Here is an 18,018-nt window from a genome sequence, read left to right on the forward strand (position 1 = left end):
ACAACAACAACAATAATAATTCTTTGATCGCACCCAGCCCCAGAAAATAGCAGATATCCCTGACCCAGGGGGTTGGCAGAGTCACCGGATCAACTCTAAGAAGAAGTACTGAAGGAAGGCTGTGTCCACTGTTTGAGAGATACAGAAACTGAACACTTGGCAAGCAGTCAACAAAGGCCACACAGCAGAAAGCAGGAGAAAACTAGGGTAACAAGACTGAAGGGAGGACAAGGTTCCTGTATCTTTAATGATGTCATGGCATTAGTCGTAACATGGTGACATCCAGTTCACTACATGAGCTGGGATACAGTGAGATACCTAGGGAGGTTGTGGGCTCTCCCACACTGGAGGCATTCAAGATGAGGCTGGACAGCCATCTGTCAGGGATGCTCTGACTTGGATTCCTGCACTGAGCAGGGGGTTGGACTCGATGGTCTTACAGGCCCCTTCCAACCCTACTATTCCATGATTCTATGAGATAACCCATGTGACAATTCAGGTAGGGAATGAGCAGCAGCCTGTGTGTGCAAGTGTGTGCATGTGCGTAATTATGCAAAATGCATACGTTCAAATCAAAGTAGTTTTCAGGGGTCAAAAATTCCACTTCCAAATCACAAGTTCCAAAGCCCAGATAGACACTGGTAAATAAAGAGCTGGCCCTGCTGTGCAGCAAAATGAAACAACCTGCTTCTGACAGCCCAATCTGGGTGTGTGTGGGGGGGGAATAGATAAAGGCAGAAAGTGTTGCCTGAATGGTGCAACAAGGCTTTGTGTTGGCTTAGGCAGCAGAGAGGGGACATTTGCACTTTGCTTCAGGCAACAAAATGCCTTGGGGCACCACTGAGTAAAGATTAGGTGCAGCCTGAATTTCAGTCTCTGTAATGTTGCATGAATGGGCCCTTTACGGCCACCAGTTGTGCAACATTACCTACCCAGAAGCGCCCAAGCTGCCATTATTTCACACCCTGGCAGCTCACTAGGAAGGACAGGCAGCTGCCAGGGACTTGCTGAGCTACGGGTGCTCGTGGAGGAGGTCCACAGTGCCCCATGGTTTGGCAAGTGAGGTCTGGGGAGCAGGCAAGGGGGAATCTGTCAAACTGCACACACACCCCACCCGTGTATTCTCACAACATCCTTCCACAAGTCAGACTGGGGCTGAACTGAACTCACAGAATCTTGATGAGCCTAAGTTTTGCAGATTTCCACATCCCTGCTCAAAAGGTTGTCTGGGTACTCTTTCATTGTAGGTACAGATGCCAGCTCAAGTCCTCAGAATGGTGCGGATGGCAACCAGTGTTGTCCGAGGTTTGGGCTGGAACAATCCCCAAATTTAATCTTAATAATTGAATAACTAGTTGACAGTTTTATTCTGTTTCAGTGACATTGCCAGTAATTGTGTTTAGTTAGTGATACACTCATGGATATTAGCATGCTAAGGGAATTAGCTGTTTAAGCAAATATTGCTCCTAATGAGGGAAGAGGGGCTACAGCATCCTAATTTGATGACATTATTCAGATATGCCATAAAACATAAATATTTTCACAGTCAATGGAGTGTCTCCGATCAAAGTTTTGACATATGTTGCTGTCATTTTGCAACAAGACATCATTAAATCAAACATCTGAGTATTTCCACCATCTCTTGATCTCTGAATTCCAGGGATTTAAATTAGCTTCACAAACAACTAACTTTAACAAAAACAAGCAAACAAACACCCCAAACACCCTATGCTTATGGCCCGACTTCCATTCCAGATAGCAATGGTTTCAATTTAAAATGTGAAAAAGGACGCAAAATTACAACACCATCACCTTTAAATCACACCATCAGAATCTTTAGTAGACCCCATAATACTGTGTTGCCTTTATACTTCATAAAAATAGAGACAACAACATGTTTCAATTAGACTGAAATCTCTCTCTCTCTCTCTCTCTCTCTCTCTCTCTGGGTATTTGCCTGGGCAACCATTTCACAGCAGAAAATGAAAGTGTTGATAGTTAATGCTCTGGAATCTAAAAAAACCCCATCTGCCAGACAGCAGGAGTATATCTTAAAATGTGCCCATAACAATGGGTTGTGGCAGAATGGATGAGTGGTAGCTTTGGCTCACTTCATGTGCCTGACCACATATACATATGACCCTTTGCTTCTAGGCCTATTAAACATGGAAGTCTTTGTCCCATGGTTTTCTAGGCAAGCTAATCAGGCTAAGATGATGGGAGGTGGGTGGGGGTTAATGCAATGACAAGACCCGGGTCCTTTCTTACCAGGAGCTCTCTTTGTGCCATCGGGGGGTGGGGAGAAAGGGACCCTCTTTAGTACATAGCTGGCAGCTTGGTGTTCTGGGTGTCAGCCAGCTGTGCCATGGCTGTCCTGGGTGCCAATTGAGACATCAGTCCAGATCCATGTCAGGGGTAAGCTAGGATGGGTATCTTGCTTCCCTATGGGGAGATACACATACAGGATCTTAGGGGGGGGGGTGTTCCTTCAGGGGTCCAGCTCAGCTTGGGGGGTTATGTTACTGGCCTGCATCATGGTGGGATCTGACATTCCTGCCACTCCCCATCAATGTTATCCTCAGCATGTAGACTGGTTGGTGCTGTCCACCAGGCACCAGCAGACAGACTGTCTGATGACTGGATCCTTGATCTATGCCACACCAACCGTTTCGGCCATTGTTAACTCCTCTCTCTCTCTCTCTCTCTCTCTCTCTCTCACACACACACACACACACACGTATGTATATATATATATATATATATGTGTGTGTGTGTGTGTGTATATATATATATATATATATATATAATCTATCTATATCTCACCTCTCCAGTACATATGCCACAAAGATATCACTACTGTCAGTAATTTCCCTAAGTACTTGCTAGGAAAAATATTTAGGGTGCTACCTCCCAAGTTAAATTTTGCAGGTTCCTCAAATATTACTATTACTGTCCCCTCCCTCTCAGCTTTTCATCATCATTTCTTCCATCCAATGGGACAAAGTGGTTCTGGAAAGGAAAGCAGACAAAATTAAAGAAATGTGTGTTACAATTGTGTGAGTATATCCCCCTTAATCAAGAGCTTCTGGTATCTTGGAGTTTGAGTTGAACCGTCACTATTAAACTTTCATCCATACTTTTCATCTATGGGTATTGCCTTCTTTCTTTCTTTTTTCAGACTTGAAAGCATACCAAGCCCTAGGAATACCCCTGGGAAACGAAATTCTGCAAGGTGTAGTAAATCTCATCTTCCACACACAGACACACATTCAAAAGAAATGACTATCACATTGAAATGCCAGATAAATGAATCATATTGTAGTGACTTTGCTACATCCAAAAAGTGAAACAATTAGTTAACCAGGAGACATCAACACATTCACAAGAACATTCACCTCCTCAGTCACAACTATCTCAGTGGTTTGTCCGCATCTACACCCATGGAGTAGGTTGTAGCAAATCATTTGCTAATTTGCCCAATGCATATTTACCAACTACAGCGAGGCCCTTTTGCCAACCACATAATATTATACCAAACATGGGTGCCATTTTGTAAACATATTATTGCACTCCATTCCTTTGGCTTTTGACATCATAAATAATGCCAGTGCACATCTAACAAAGTAATTTATCTGCTTTTGGACAGCATCTTCTATTTCTCCTTGCACTCCTTGGCCTATGTGGGTGGTTTTTAGAAGTCTTACTCTCTGCATTGTGATAATTTCAGCTGGCCAGGGCCATCTCTTTGATGAATGACCAAGCCCATTGTCAGTTAGCAGAAAGGAGACTCACTTGAGATGTGGGGATGTCTGAAGAATCGTGCAATGTTGACTTAATACCTGACTAAAAGCAAGAAGTGAGCATGATTGCTACAGTATAATTCAGTCTGGCCTGTCTTGGTGATGCATGGACATGGGCTTTGTAGGTCTTTTAAACATCTCAGCCTGGGGATTTTGTATGGCATCAAGATGGAAGCGTTTACAGCTAATATACACTTTGGGATGCTTAGCTGTTTCTATTTGGTATTTAGTCATAAGTCAAGGTTTGCCCAGCATGATTTTCAGCCCTACCTACAAACCACCAAAGACCAAACTCTTTAGATGGAACCCGATTTATACTCCACTGGTGTCTCTGGGACAAACAGCCTATTCTACAACCCAATTCAAAGGATGGAACTAGATGCTGTTGCATGCATGGTGCTTTTAAAGCAGCTGCTGCTAATCTCTTATACCTAATCCTGCTCCCTGGAACATCTGGCAATGTTAAGCACATGGTATCATCAGCCCTACAAGCAATAACCAGTGAACTGGAGCAGGGGTGGAGAAACTAACAATGTCATGACTAGGAAGCCCTTAACAGCTTGGTGCCAGGTTATCTGAAGGATTGCCTCCTCCTATATGTGCCTGCCTGGACATTAAGATCATCCTCAGCAGTCCTTCTTTGTGAGCCCTTGCCAAAGGAAGTGAGGCGGTGGCTACTAGGAGAAGAGCCTTTTCTGCTGTGGCACCCTGGCTGTGGAATAAGCTCCCCAGTGAGGTTTGCCTGTCACGAACATTGTACTCCTTCTGGCACCAGGTGGAGACCTTTTTATTTTCCCAGGCATTTTAGCATTTTAGCTTTCTAATCTTTTAGCTTTGCTGTTTTGAATCTGTATTTTAAAACTCTGCACTGCTGCTAGGGGTTATTCTGTTTTTATTCTGGTTGTATTGTTATATTGTGGTTTTAATCCTTTCATATTTTATTTTGTTTTACTGTGTGCTTTTGGGGTTTAATTTTTGTGAACCGCCCAGAGAGCTTCGTCTATTGGCTGATATAGAAATGAAGTAAATAAATACATAAATAGGAAGGGGTGATAATTTTGTTTGGTTCATTTTTTATTAATTAGAGCATACCAAAAATGGTTCTTCATAAATGGGACAGAAAGAATTTGATTTGTTTTTAAGATACGTTTGACAAAGCAGGTCAAATACTTTGAGTGATTATCTCTTAAATGTCTGGGGCTGAATCTCTGTGTATTCAGCCATTTTGTAGTGCTGAACTAGGGTTGCCCCTTCTTTTTTCTTTCCTGACAGGATCCTCATATTTAACAGCTACAGGGCAGGCAAGGACAGCGTGGTCCTCTCCATGCTGGGAATAGCCTGTACCTACTGAATCTGACCAGTGCAAATGGGTGAGGATTTCATTTGGTTTGCTTTTGACATAACTTACAAAATTCTCACATTTCTTTGTACATAGGGTGGGAAGAAAACAACATCTTAAAAAAATAAAATGAGGGAGAAAACAAAACTGAGATACTCATCCATCCCTAGTGGTGGAATCACACCATGCTTTTCTATTACATGTTGCAGAAGAGAGACAGGGAAGTGGTGGAGGGCAATTCCTTTGGGCAGCTGCCATGGGTGTCTCCATTTGGGATGTATGGACTGTGTAAAATCCACTCTGTCTGTGTTTCATGGATTATCAGGCACCTTTTGTTCCATCATCTGCTGACAGACGGAAGCAAATTTTTTTTTGTCATATGGAAAAATATGCAAATAATTTTGTAAGAGTTTTCATAACAATTTACTTAATTTACCTTAGTATATAACATTTAGCATATTTTCCCCATTCCATTCAACTTTTCCTCAGCAGAAACTTGCGTATGTACCTACAAATAAATATGTGTAAAATGCGAGGCAGTTTAAAAAAAAATCCAAAAGTCCACAGACTCCATGCGGCCTGAGGGGGTCACTCCACAGTAGGGATGTACAAACCCCTCACTGCCTGGTCTTGGGGGTTTCCACTGTGGGACAATTTGGGCCTCTTGGGGCCCTGCGGAGTCCTCTGGAGCCATGCCACATCTGTTGGAGTTGGCAGAGTGGCTCTCTGGCTTTCTAAAAAAGTGATATGCTAATGGCAGCTGCTGTTAGCCTACCGTGGAAAAGTTACAGCCGTAAACAGCATATTTTATGCCATTCGTGTCTGTAAAGCACTTACTTTTACCTAAGTTGCAGCTGTTTATGACTGTGTTTAGGTAAAAGTAAGAGCTTTATGTCCACAAATGGTGTACACTATGCCATTTACAGCTATAACTTTCCTGAGATAAGTTAATGGGAGCTGCTATTAGCATATTGTGTCTTATAGGGAACAAGAGAGCCACCCCGCTGCAACTCCCTCAGAACTGGAGGTAAGTGTGGCCTGTCCTCCATGCATTCTAGAGGTTGGATTCTTTGGAATCCAGCCTCATTTCAGTCCATGGCAGATTTCTCCAGCATCCCTACTCCACAGTGGATTCCACAGACCAGATTCTTAGAAATCTGAGCTCATTTTAGTTGTTGTTGTTTATTCGTTCAGTCGCTTCTGACTCTTTGCTCAAATTTCTCCAGCATCCCTAGTCTCCATATGTGCATTCCTGGATTTAGTATTGGCTCACCCTTATTTCACATGTGCCTCTTTGCATATATACCCAGTGTGAGGCGAAGCACTCACCTGCCCTTACCCCCATGTCTCTGGCTCATATATAAATGCATATTATATATGAATGCATATGCATAAATGCTTTTGTGACACTGAGTCCAGCACACTGGCAGCAAACTCCCTCCACTGTGTGTGGGAGGGAGACTGATACTACATGTCCAGCCTTAGAGGGATGGCACCTGAAAAACTGGCCAAGCCAATCATAGTGCCTCATTCAGCCTGGGCACTCAAGGCTGGGCCAGAGGTGCTGAAACTCCAAAGCACATCGAGTGCTTCAGAGAGCTCCCGACCCACTCCAGGTCACTTTGTGCCCCCTCCACTTCACCTCAGAAGGCGCTCAAAGTGATCCAAAGCAGCCCGCTTCGACTTGGGCTTCGGGCCTCGGGCCGAAGTGGTGCACAGCCCTATATTCTACCTTTCTATTATACGTACATTGCACACTCTCCATTGCTCTGTAGCCCCCCAGGTTGCCTGCATGTCCTGATCTGAGAAAAGCCCTATGGGAAGTATTATCTCAGGATCTCTTCCCCTGGGCTTTAACTGAAGTGCAGGAAGCTGAGGAGGTAACAGGCTGCTGGAGAGATGAGTGTACAATGAAAGACAGGGAGCTCACACACATTACTCAGCCATCTCATAAGTAAGGTAAGCACAGCCCATGAGAATTTCTCCAAAAATATTCTTCTCCTTTGAATTACTTTTTGAAAGAAATTTCTTTTCTATCAAATTGAATGAGAATGGTTGGGGGAAAAAAATGTGGAAAACATTTTAGGCACAGACTAACACCACTGCACCCTCCCAATTATTGAGAGTGAAAGATGAATAGTTAAGTGGGAATTTTGGGGCTCCCATATCTAAATTAGTCACTGCACTATTGGGGTTCAGTGACTGATTTCATTCAGCCATAAAGCCTTTCCTTATTGATATAGTACACAACTGGCAAGTTCAGTGTGGTTGGAGGGAAGGAAGAAAAAGAAGCAGTTGAGTACTTTGAGGCACTGGAAGGTGAAGATAGTATCCTAACCAATCTCTAATAGTATACCCACTCAAGAGGAACTGTAGGAAACCTCCCTTGGACCTTGATAACCTAATCAGTCCTAAAGCTCACCAGATCTGGGGCCAGTGAACCAGACAAAGCCTCCTTGGCAGATCCATGGGCAATGAGGAGCAGAGACCAGTTATATTACTGATTAAATACTTGGAGCCCCCCTCCCCTGGAGGGAGGGTTCCAGGAGGAAACATCATAATTATAAACTAGTTTTCACCTTAGGTAACAGGTATATACTCAGCCGGGGTGGTGGTGGTGGCTTTACCTAGTTAAGAATGTTTGCCACTGTGTGAACAGAATGCTGGAGAAGATGGACCCTTGGTCTGATCCAGCATGGCTCTTCTTATGTTCTTGTCTGACATGAAAGTTAATAAGCTTGTAACCCATAAAGCAAACCATTTGTTTTTCATTGAGAAGAGAAGACTGAGGGAAGATATGATAGCACTCTTCAAGTATTTGAAAGTTGTCACAGAGAAGAAGGCCAGGATCGCTTCTTGATCATCCCAGAGTGCAGGACACGGAATAATGGGCTCAAGTGACAGGAAGCCAGATTCTGGCTGAACTTCAGGAAAAATGTCCTGACTGTTAGAGCAAGACGACACTGGAACCAATTACCTAGGGAGATGGTGGGTTTTCCCACATGGGAGGCGCTCAAGAAGTCAAGATGAAGCTGGACAGTCATCTGTCAGGGATGCTTTGACTTAGATTCCTGCATTGAACAGGGGGTCGGACCCGATGGTCTTATAGGCCATTTCCAACCCTACTATTCTAGAATTCATTTAAGGATGTCAGAGAATTCCACCACGGATCTCGGTGAGGCCGAATGCCAGTGCATTCGGCCCCCTGAACTCCATGGCGGAATGGCCTGCCACCCCCCCGCGGATCCCCCCCGGGACGAGACTTACCTGGGGTGGATGTTCCGGGTGGCGGCTGTGGCTGGTCTTCTGACCGGCTGCCGCTGTCGCCATTTCCAGTGTGGAAAAAAAAAGAAATACGTGATAGGCTACGTAAAGATTTACGTAGCCTATCATGGCTAGTTTTTTTTAAAAAAAAACCCGACATGATAAGCTACATAGGCTTTACGTAGCCTATCACATCTGACTTTAAAAACAAAACAAAATGCGTGTACGCAAATGGCGTTCCTTATTTTGGGCCGTTTTAGTCTACGTAAATATTTATGTGGACTAAGATGGTGAAAATAAGGGGAACACAAATACCGTCCGCTACGCTATTTGTGTTCCCCTTATTTTCGCCGTCTTAGTCTATGTAAATATTTACGTATACTTAAGACAGCCCAAAATAAGGAACGCAAATGGCGGCGGCAGTAGCCGCCGCCATTTGCGTACGCACATTGTTTGTTTTTTTTAAAGTCATATGTGATAGGCTACGTAAAGATTTACGTAGCCTATCACGGCTGACTACAGGGACGCAAATGGCGGCGGAAACTGGCTAATCACGTGATGACTACAGGGACGCAAACTGGCTAGCAGGGACCATTTGCGTCCCTGCTAGCCAGCGGCCGGATGTCCGGCTGCTGGCGAAGCCGGCCGGCGGCTCTGTGGAATCCCCACAGAGCGGAGCCGGCCGGCGAGGATTCCGGGGGGAGGGACGGAGCGCCTCCCCCCACAGTGGAACCTGGCGGAGCCAGGTAAGGGCAATTTCGTACATTCCTAGATTCATTTAATATTGATCATCACGGGGATGAGGGGCAAAAGGCTTGATTAAGCACAAAACAACAACAATCCTTTCACAACAAAAAACGAGCAATGCCAATGGTTAGGGCCCATAAATGTTGGAACATGCATGCATATACATCATTTGACATTACTTGCCATGCATGTAAGGCAACCCAGGTTCAGGGGCAGAGCAGGGAAGTGTGAGCTGGCTGGCCATTCCATCATGCACTGTGTATGAGAAAGAGAGATTTAGGCTGCAATTTTATGCACACTTATCAGGGAGTAAGATCCATTGGATTCCGATGGACTTACTTCTGAGTAAACATGTTTTAGGATTGCATCCTTCAGATCCAATCTCATGTGGTCTTGCATACAATGCAAACAGAGAGCAGAACCAACTGCAAAGACACTTATTTGTGCTAGATCACCATCTCATTCCTTTTAGCAGAGCTCCTGCAAGAGATGGTTATTATTCAGGGGATTGGATCCATCGTCTCATGAGTAACTGCGTCACCTAACCACAGAAACTGGAAATAAGAGCTCCACACAGCTGATAAGTGGTCTCCAATAGTCTCCTCTGTGGTTTTCAGCAAACCTCATATCAGATTCATGGCAGGAAATTGAGCATCAAGCTATGTCCCTTGTTAGACATTCCTCTCCAAAAAGAATATCCAATAACTTTATGAAAAGTATGTGAGGAAGGAGAGTAATTGAAGACCCTTTGGGTCTTCTCTGCCAAGAATCTGAGCACTGAGTGCTTTCCTGTTTATAAAATTATTCTTGCTCTTCCACACACACACACATACACACCCCAACTTACCCTCAGGGGGTTAAGACAAGGAGGCAATGAAAAGTATTCACTGTTCGCTGTCTTCAAGCAGCAGGCAAGAGTGAACATTAGGTATACAAAACATTAGATATATGAAAAGAGTAGAAATGGCCCTTTATGGCCACACTGTTGTGTGCAACATTAGATGTACGAAAATCTAGAGTGCCCATCTTCCATAAAAAAGCATGGCGGGTCTCATGAAGGATGGGCGGCTGCTGGGCACAAGCAGACAGGTCCAGTAAGTCTTGGCTTCTTGTGTAGCTCAGCAGGCAGGGGCGGGGGCTCACTGAGCTGAGTTGGGGGGGCAAACGGGTGGGGGGAGTCCAACAGACTCCCAGACCCAGTCGGGTGCCCAAAACATCCCTATTTCTAACACCCAGCAAAAATCTGCTTTGTTGGAGCATGAACCCATGGCAACTTTTTTCTTCCCAGGTTTTGCCAGTCAACCTGATTATACCTAGCCTTTAGGGAAGAAACGCCATTTTAAAAAAATCTGTTCTCTGTTCCTTTCATAGTTGCGCTTGTAACACTATATGTTGCATGTGAGGGAATAACAGTACTTGTAGGACAATTGAAAAACAAACACACAACACAGTTCAGTTTTGTTTCTAAATTATTCACTGAGCAGGAATCTGTGAAGAAAACTGTCAGGTAGAATTGCTAGTTGCAGACATCACCAATGGGACAGTGGAATGGACAGAATACAGATAAGTAGAATTGGATGAAGAGCCCAGGAAAACCATCCAATTAAAGAGAGAAGCGATGGAAGGGGTGGGGGTGGGGAGGGAGACAAAAGGAGCGTTTGCTAGTAAAAATAATTTAGATGGAGAAACAATGCATCTGGATCTTAGGAACAGAATCTGGCTTTCATGATGCTTTGCAGGTAGGGATGTCAGAGAATTTCACCACGAATCTCAGGGAGGCCGAAAGCCAGCGCATTTGGCCCCCCGAAATCGGTGGCGAAACGGTCTGCCCCCCCATCCCCCCCCCCGGGACGGGACTTACCTTGGGCGAATCTCCCTGGCGGCGGCGGCTCCGGCGGTGGTTCAGTGTCGCCGCCGCCATTTCGGTGCTGCCGCTGCCATTTCCAGTAAAAACAAACAAACAAAAAAACGTGATAGGCTATGTAAAGATTTATGTAGCCTATCACAGCTAGATTTTTAAAAAATACCGTGATAGGCTACGTAAATGTTTACGTAGCCCATCACGGCTGAGTAAAAAAACCCCAAAACCCCCTGCTCGTACGCAAATGGCGGCGCCCATGGGCACCACCATTTGCATTCCTTATTTTGGCACGTCTAGTCTACATAAACATTTACGTAGACTATGGCGAAAAGAAGGGGAACGCAAATAGCGTAGATGCTACGCTATTTGCGTTCCCCTTATTTTCACCGTAGTCTACGTAAATGTTTACGTAGACTAAACGTGCCAAAATAAGGAATGCAAATGGCAGCGCCCATGGGCGCCGCCATTTGCGTATACACAGTTGTTGTTCTTTACTCAGCCGTGATAGGCTATGTAAACATTTACGTAGCCTATCACGGCTGACTGCAGGGACGCAAACGGTGGCGGCTACGGCCGCCGCCATTTGCGTTCCCAGCCGGCCAGGATTCGCAGCGGGAGGGACGGGGTGCCTCCCCCCTGGCCAGAATTTCAGGGCGGATGGACGGGGCACCTCCCCCCCAGCCAGAATTTCAGGGGGAGGGATGGGGCGCCTCCGCCCCACCTCAAATCACATTTCGTCAAGAGGTAAGTGACTTACGTACATCCCTATTTGCAGGTCTGAGAGAAAGTGTTGGACAAATGCTGCGGCAGACTGATTATTAAATTTGCTACCCCCACAAAGAAGATGATAGCCTGCCAGGCAGTAAGAAGGGAATTCACGAGGGGAGGGGGACTTGAAAAAGATGGACTTTTGCACCACATTGTATCTGAGAAAGCAGAAGTCAGGCCGGAGGGGTGGTGGTGTTGGTCCAGGCTGTGGTGGCTGGTAGCTCCAATTTCAGTGGGGCTATGCATCCATTCTAGGTTTCAGTCAGAACCAGCCAGAACTCTAAAAACAGCTATCCAAGGTGCTGAACCCTGTCCTCAAAATAGCTTCAATAGCCTTGAAGCTATAGCCTTGAAGCTATACCGTAGGTAACGGAGGGTAATTGGATGTCTGAGATAATCTGACACTGAAGAGTCACAGCCACTCTGTGATGCCTGTATGTTGCACAGACAAAAGAAAATCCTAGACATATTTGTTAAACCGCCAAAGCTTACAACATTTGAAAAGAAGAGACTGTCTTTAGAGTGGATGAGAAATGAAGAAATACTAGTGCCTTCTACAGTGGACATCATCATCATCATCATTATCATCATCTCAAGTTAACCGTCACATAACATAACCACTACGTGTCAAGGAAAATTCATTTGTACAAGTTAGCAATGTACCAAAACATTTCCCTGAAGTAAGTTTACTTTGAAGTAAGCCCCATCAATTTTAGTGGGTTTGACTTCCAAGTAAATGTGCTTTGTTGTTGTTCAGTCGTTCAGTCGTGTCCGACTCTTCGTGACCCCATGGACCATAGCACGCCAGGCCTTCCTGTCCTGCGCTCTCTCCCGGAGTGTGCTCAAGTCCATATTCATTGCATCCGTGATGCTATCTAGCCATCTCATCCTCTGCCGTCCCTTTCTCCTTTTGCCTTCAGTCTTTCCCAGCATCAGGGTCTTTTCCAGGGAGTTTTCTCTTCGCATTAGGTGGCGAAAATATTGGAGCTTCAGCTTCATTATCTGTCCTTCCAATGAGCACTCAGGGTTGATTTCCTTTAGGATGGACTGATTTGACCTCCTTGCAGTCCAGGGGACTCGTAAGAGTCTTCTCCAGCACCACAGTTCGAAAGCATCAATTCTTCGGCGCTCAGCCTTCCTTATAGTCCAGCTCTCACAGCCATACATTACTACTGGGAAAACCATAGCTTTGATTAGACGGACCTTTGTCGGCAAGGAAACTAAAATGTGCTTTAGTTTCCTGCTTTATGCAAGAATCATATACAAATAGCCTCTCAAAATTTGCCACCTAATACATGGGCAGAACATTTTTTGAGGACCATTCCTCAGAATTAAGAGAAAGTAGGGATGTATGAGAATTGTGTTTTTGCTTGCAAAACGTGTGAGCATGCCCCAGCTGAAGCCCTGAATGAGAGCACCTGCCCACTGAAAATATTTGGAAATTGTTGAACACTTGCTCGTATTTGGCTTGTTCCCAATTCCCAGTTTGATTTGCACAGATTTCTTCATTTGCACAAATTTCTTCAGTAGACTGAATCAGCCCTGCTCTATTCTATGGAGGAAATTTGTGCAAATTAGGAAAATTGTGCAAATTTGGGGAGATTTGCACAAGTTTGGGGAGATATGCAGGAATCTCCCCTTCGGTCACTGCTCAGTGTGCACAAGTTTCTTATTCATGCAAAGCAAGCAGTGAGTGCCAATGTGAACGGGGATCAGGCATGAGACAAGTGGCAAGACAATGTTCAGACATGTTCAGATGTTCAGAGACAATGTTTGCTCATTCACCCATCCCTAGGAGAAACATGAAAGCTGTTCAACAGTGCAATAGACTGCCTTGGGAGGTGGTGGGAGGTATTTAAGCAGAGGCTGGATTCCCATCTGTCAGGGATGTTATAGCTGCATGCTGAATTTCAGAGACTTCATTGAACAGGATGATGGACTAGATGATCTTTGAGTTACCTTCCAACTCTATAATTCTATGATTCTACTTCTAACTCCCTAGTTGACCAACACAAACACTGGTCTACCAGTGGTCTCTATCCATGCCAGCCAGGAGCACAGCCATCATACACAGAGGAAGAGTTCCTTTCAGCAGCACCATCCTACATGTTTTCTCAGAAGTAAATGCCACTGTGTTCAGTGGGACTTACTCGCTAATCAGATCTCACAGGGTTACAGCTGTTGTCAATCAAGTACTGGAGCATAAGAGTCCAAAGTGGCACTGTGTTCTGCCTCTTACAAACACTGCAGAGGCATCTTACAAGCTCCCCCCACACACACACACACACATGCACTCATTATAAAAAGATGTCTATATGCACTAGGGATGGGGGAGAAATCTGCCACGGACCGCAAAGAGGCCAGATTCCAAGAATCCAGCCCCATTGGGGTCTGTGGCAGAACGGAGCACTCACCTCCACCTCCACGTGAAATCCATCTGGGTCAGATCCATTGCTGCCTTGATCCTGAGGAGCCAGCTGCCAGCTCCGCATCCCTGGAGAATGTCGATACGTCTGGCAGCCATTGCTGTGCCGTATCGCTGTAAGTCACGTTCCGGACGCAAATGGCATAGTGGGCACCATCTGCAGCTGTAAAGCTGGTAGATTAGCCTAAATGCAGCTGTAAATGTCTGCATTTAGGCTAATCTACCAGCTTAGGCTAGATTAGCCTAAATGCAGACATTTACAGCTGCATTTAGGCTAATCTACCAGCTTTACGGCTGCAAATGGCGCCCACTATGCCGTTGGTGTCCCTGTTTTTAGACGTGATAGGCTACACAAATATTTGCATAGCCTATCTCATGAACAGGGATGCAAATGGTGTACTGGATGCCATTTTCATAGGGGTGTAGGAACCCCACTTACCAGTCCACTTTGGGGTCCGCTGGAGGTGGGAAGTGATCCGTCCCTCCCCCCAGAATCCTCCCTGCCTGGTTCCGCTCTGCAGAGAGTCTGCGGAGCCACCGGCTGCGGCCACCCGCAGCCAGGCTTCCGTCTGCTGCTGGGCTGTGGCAGCAATTGGTGTCCGGTGAAGGGGACGCCATTTGTGTCCCTGCCCTTTGCCGTGATTGGCTAAGTAAATATTTACGTAGCCTATCACGGCAAAGAGCAGGGACGCAAATGGCATAGTGGATGCCATTTGCATCCCTGCTCTTTTTGTGCTTGGCTATGTAAATATTTATGTAGCCAATCATGGCAAAGGGCAGGGACACAAATGGCATCCGCTATGCCGGACACCATTTGCTGCTGCAGCCCAGCAGCAGATGGAAGTCTGGCTGCGGGCGGCCCCGACCGGCGGCTCCGCAGACTCTCCACAGAGCAGAACAGGCCAGGGAAGATTCTGGGGGGAGGGACGGATCACCTCCCCCCCAGCGGACTCCAGAGTGGACTGGTAAGTGGGGTTCCTACACCCCTACGCAAATGGCATCCAGTACACCATTTGCATCCCTGTTCATGCAATAGGCTACGCAAATATTTGTGTAGCCTACCACGTCTAAAAACAGGGACGCAAATGGCGTAGGCTGGCTCCGCAGGATGAAGGTGGAGTGGAGCCGGCCTGGACAGATTCTGGGGGGGAGGAATGGATCGCCTCCCCCTGGGGACCCCCCACCTGGAACGGGGTAAGTGATCCACCCATCCCTAATATGGACTGCTCCGCCATATGGACCATTAAGGGTACAGGAATGAAGTATATTGACCAAATGCACTGATCGCCTACATTAGGTCCCTATAGATACTCTTCAAGGTATTAGTTTTCTCACTGCCTTGATAGAAGAAGTCTCATAAGAGGGGCTTTTATAATAGAGTGGCTCATATAAGAGGGGCTCTTAATAAGAGCTGTAAGATTAGCTGTACAAGGGACAGAGCCTTTTCAGTGGTGGCCCAGTACCTTTGGAACTTTGTTCCCAGGGAAATTTGCAAGACTTCCTCGCTATTGTTTTTAAGAGAACCACAAGGACTTTAAAAAAATAATAATCCAGTCCAAATTTTTAATTAATGTGCTGTACGTAGAAAAGGTTTTAGCTACTGCTGGTGTTTAAAGGAATGGCCTTTGAAGTTTTAATTTGTTGATGTTTTATGTCTTTATTTTCTTTTTTTTGTAAACCACCTTGTGAGAGCAATGTGTCCTGAAAGGTGGATTAGAAATCCATTTAACTAATTAATTGCATGTCAGTCCATTGCTGACACAGAACGTTAACATCTAAGCAATATATTTCAGAAAATCTGGTAAATGTATGTAAGAAAGAAAAGGAAAGCAAAAGAAGATTAAGGTAAAACAAATTGCACACTGATACATGTAATCCAATTATCCATTTAATTGACTATTCTCTTCCTGATTGCTTTTCCTGCTTTTTGTTTACATACATCCACTGCATCATAACCCCTTTTGTCAGAATATATATATATATATATATATATATATTCCATACCTGAAATTTGTAAACTGCCAGCATCTAGGGGTGGACAAAACTCACTTACCTGTCCTCGAAGCTTTTCGCGGTGGGGGGGAGGTGCTTCGCTGCTCCCCCCGTGAAGTTCAGGCCAGGGGGGGAGGCTTCCCGCCTCGCCCGGCCGAAGTTCAGGCCGGGGGGGAGGCTTCCTGCCTCGCCCGGCCGAAATTCAGGCCGGGGAGGAAGCGCCTCGCCTCGCCCGGCCGCGAACTCAAAAGTGTTTTTTTTTTAAAAAAAAAAACGCCCCCGTGATAGGCTACGTGATGATTAACGTAGCCTATCACGGCTAGATCTGCAAAGTCAGCCGTGATAGGCTACGTTAATCATCACGTAGCCTATCACGGGTGACTTAAAAAAAATAAATAAAGTGTGTACGCAAATGGCGGCCCCCATAGGGAGCCGCCATTCGCGTTCCTTATTTGGTCGCTGTAGTCTACGTAAAGATTTACGTAGTGTAAATAGCGTTGCCCTTATTTTCGCCGTAGTCTACGTAAATCTTTACGTAGACTACAGCGATCAAATAAGGAACGGGAATGGCGGCTCCCTATGGGGGCCGCCATTATCCGTACATGCTTTTTTTTTTTTTTTTTTAAAGTCACCCGTGATAGGCTACGTGAAGATTAACATAGCCTATCACGGCTGACTTTGCAAATCTAGCCGTGATAGGCTACGTTAATTGTCACGTAGCCTATCACGGGGGCGTTTTTTTTTCTTTTATTGGAATGGCGGCGGCAGCCAGTCGAAAGACCGGCTGCCGCTCCCGCCCCGGACGAAGACCCGCCGAACCGCCGGCCGGATCCGCCGCCGGGAGGGACATTCGGCAAAGGTAAGTCCCGTCCCGGGGGGGGTGTGGGGGGCAGGGGGGTGGAGAATTTCTCCCCAAAACTTGTTCGGGGGGCCGAACACGTTGGCGCTCGGCCCCCCGAAGTTTCGGGGAGAAATTCTCCGCCATCCCTACGCATCACATGGAGCTCCGCAGCAGAAAGATAGCTGAAAGCTCTCCTGCTTTTAAAGTCAATATGAAACCCATCCATGAGGGTCACCAACTGATTCAGAATGGACTTTCTGACAATAGGGTTGATACTGACAGCTGAAGAAAGATTACCTTAAATTGATGGCAGACCTGTACCTCTGAGGTGCAGGAAAACTAAGACTACACAGGCCAGGATAAACTAACCAGGATAACTTGCTTAAGTGAATGTGTTTAAATTATGTTTGCTGCTCTGAGCATTCTGTAAGCAAAATGTAACTTTATCAAGCCTACAGCAAGAATTGGTTACTCACATTTGCTATCAGGTTCGATAGATGTATGTACCTGTAGCAGATGATTTATTTTAGAGATGTTGTGGAAGTTATCAAAGTTATCTGAAGTTATCTGGTTTGGAATACAGGTTTGTCCAGTTCATCATTATCAGTTGAATGACGAATTGAGTAATTTCCCTCACAAGTTCTTCCCTGGCTCGGAATGTTAAGCACGTTTCTGTGCATTCACAGTCAGTGTTCATGCTAAAAAGATTCCTTTCATGGCTGCATGCAAAAATATTCTCCAGTTATAGCCCCTCGCTCACAATAAAACTCTTATGGGTTGCGTACAAAATTGTATACATTAGAAAAGTTCGAATAAAAAAGGCATGCATTAGGAAAAGTGGTTTTTTGTTTTGGAGTACTTTAGGGAGAACTGCATACAAACATGTGTGCATTAGGTGAAAGTGTATATAAAAAGGCATATATTACAGGAACGTGCTTGAAAAAATGTGTATGTTAGGAGAAAATGCATATAAAAGCCAGT

Source organism: Heloderma suspectum, chromosome 9, assembly GCF_057233095.1.
Source record: "Heloderma suspectum isolate Gila_16-S chromosome 9, 16-S_ref, whole genome shotgun sequence".
NCBI lineage: Eukaryota > Metazoa > Chordata > Lepidosauria > Squamata > Helodermatidae > Heloderma > Heloderma suspectum.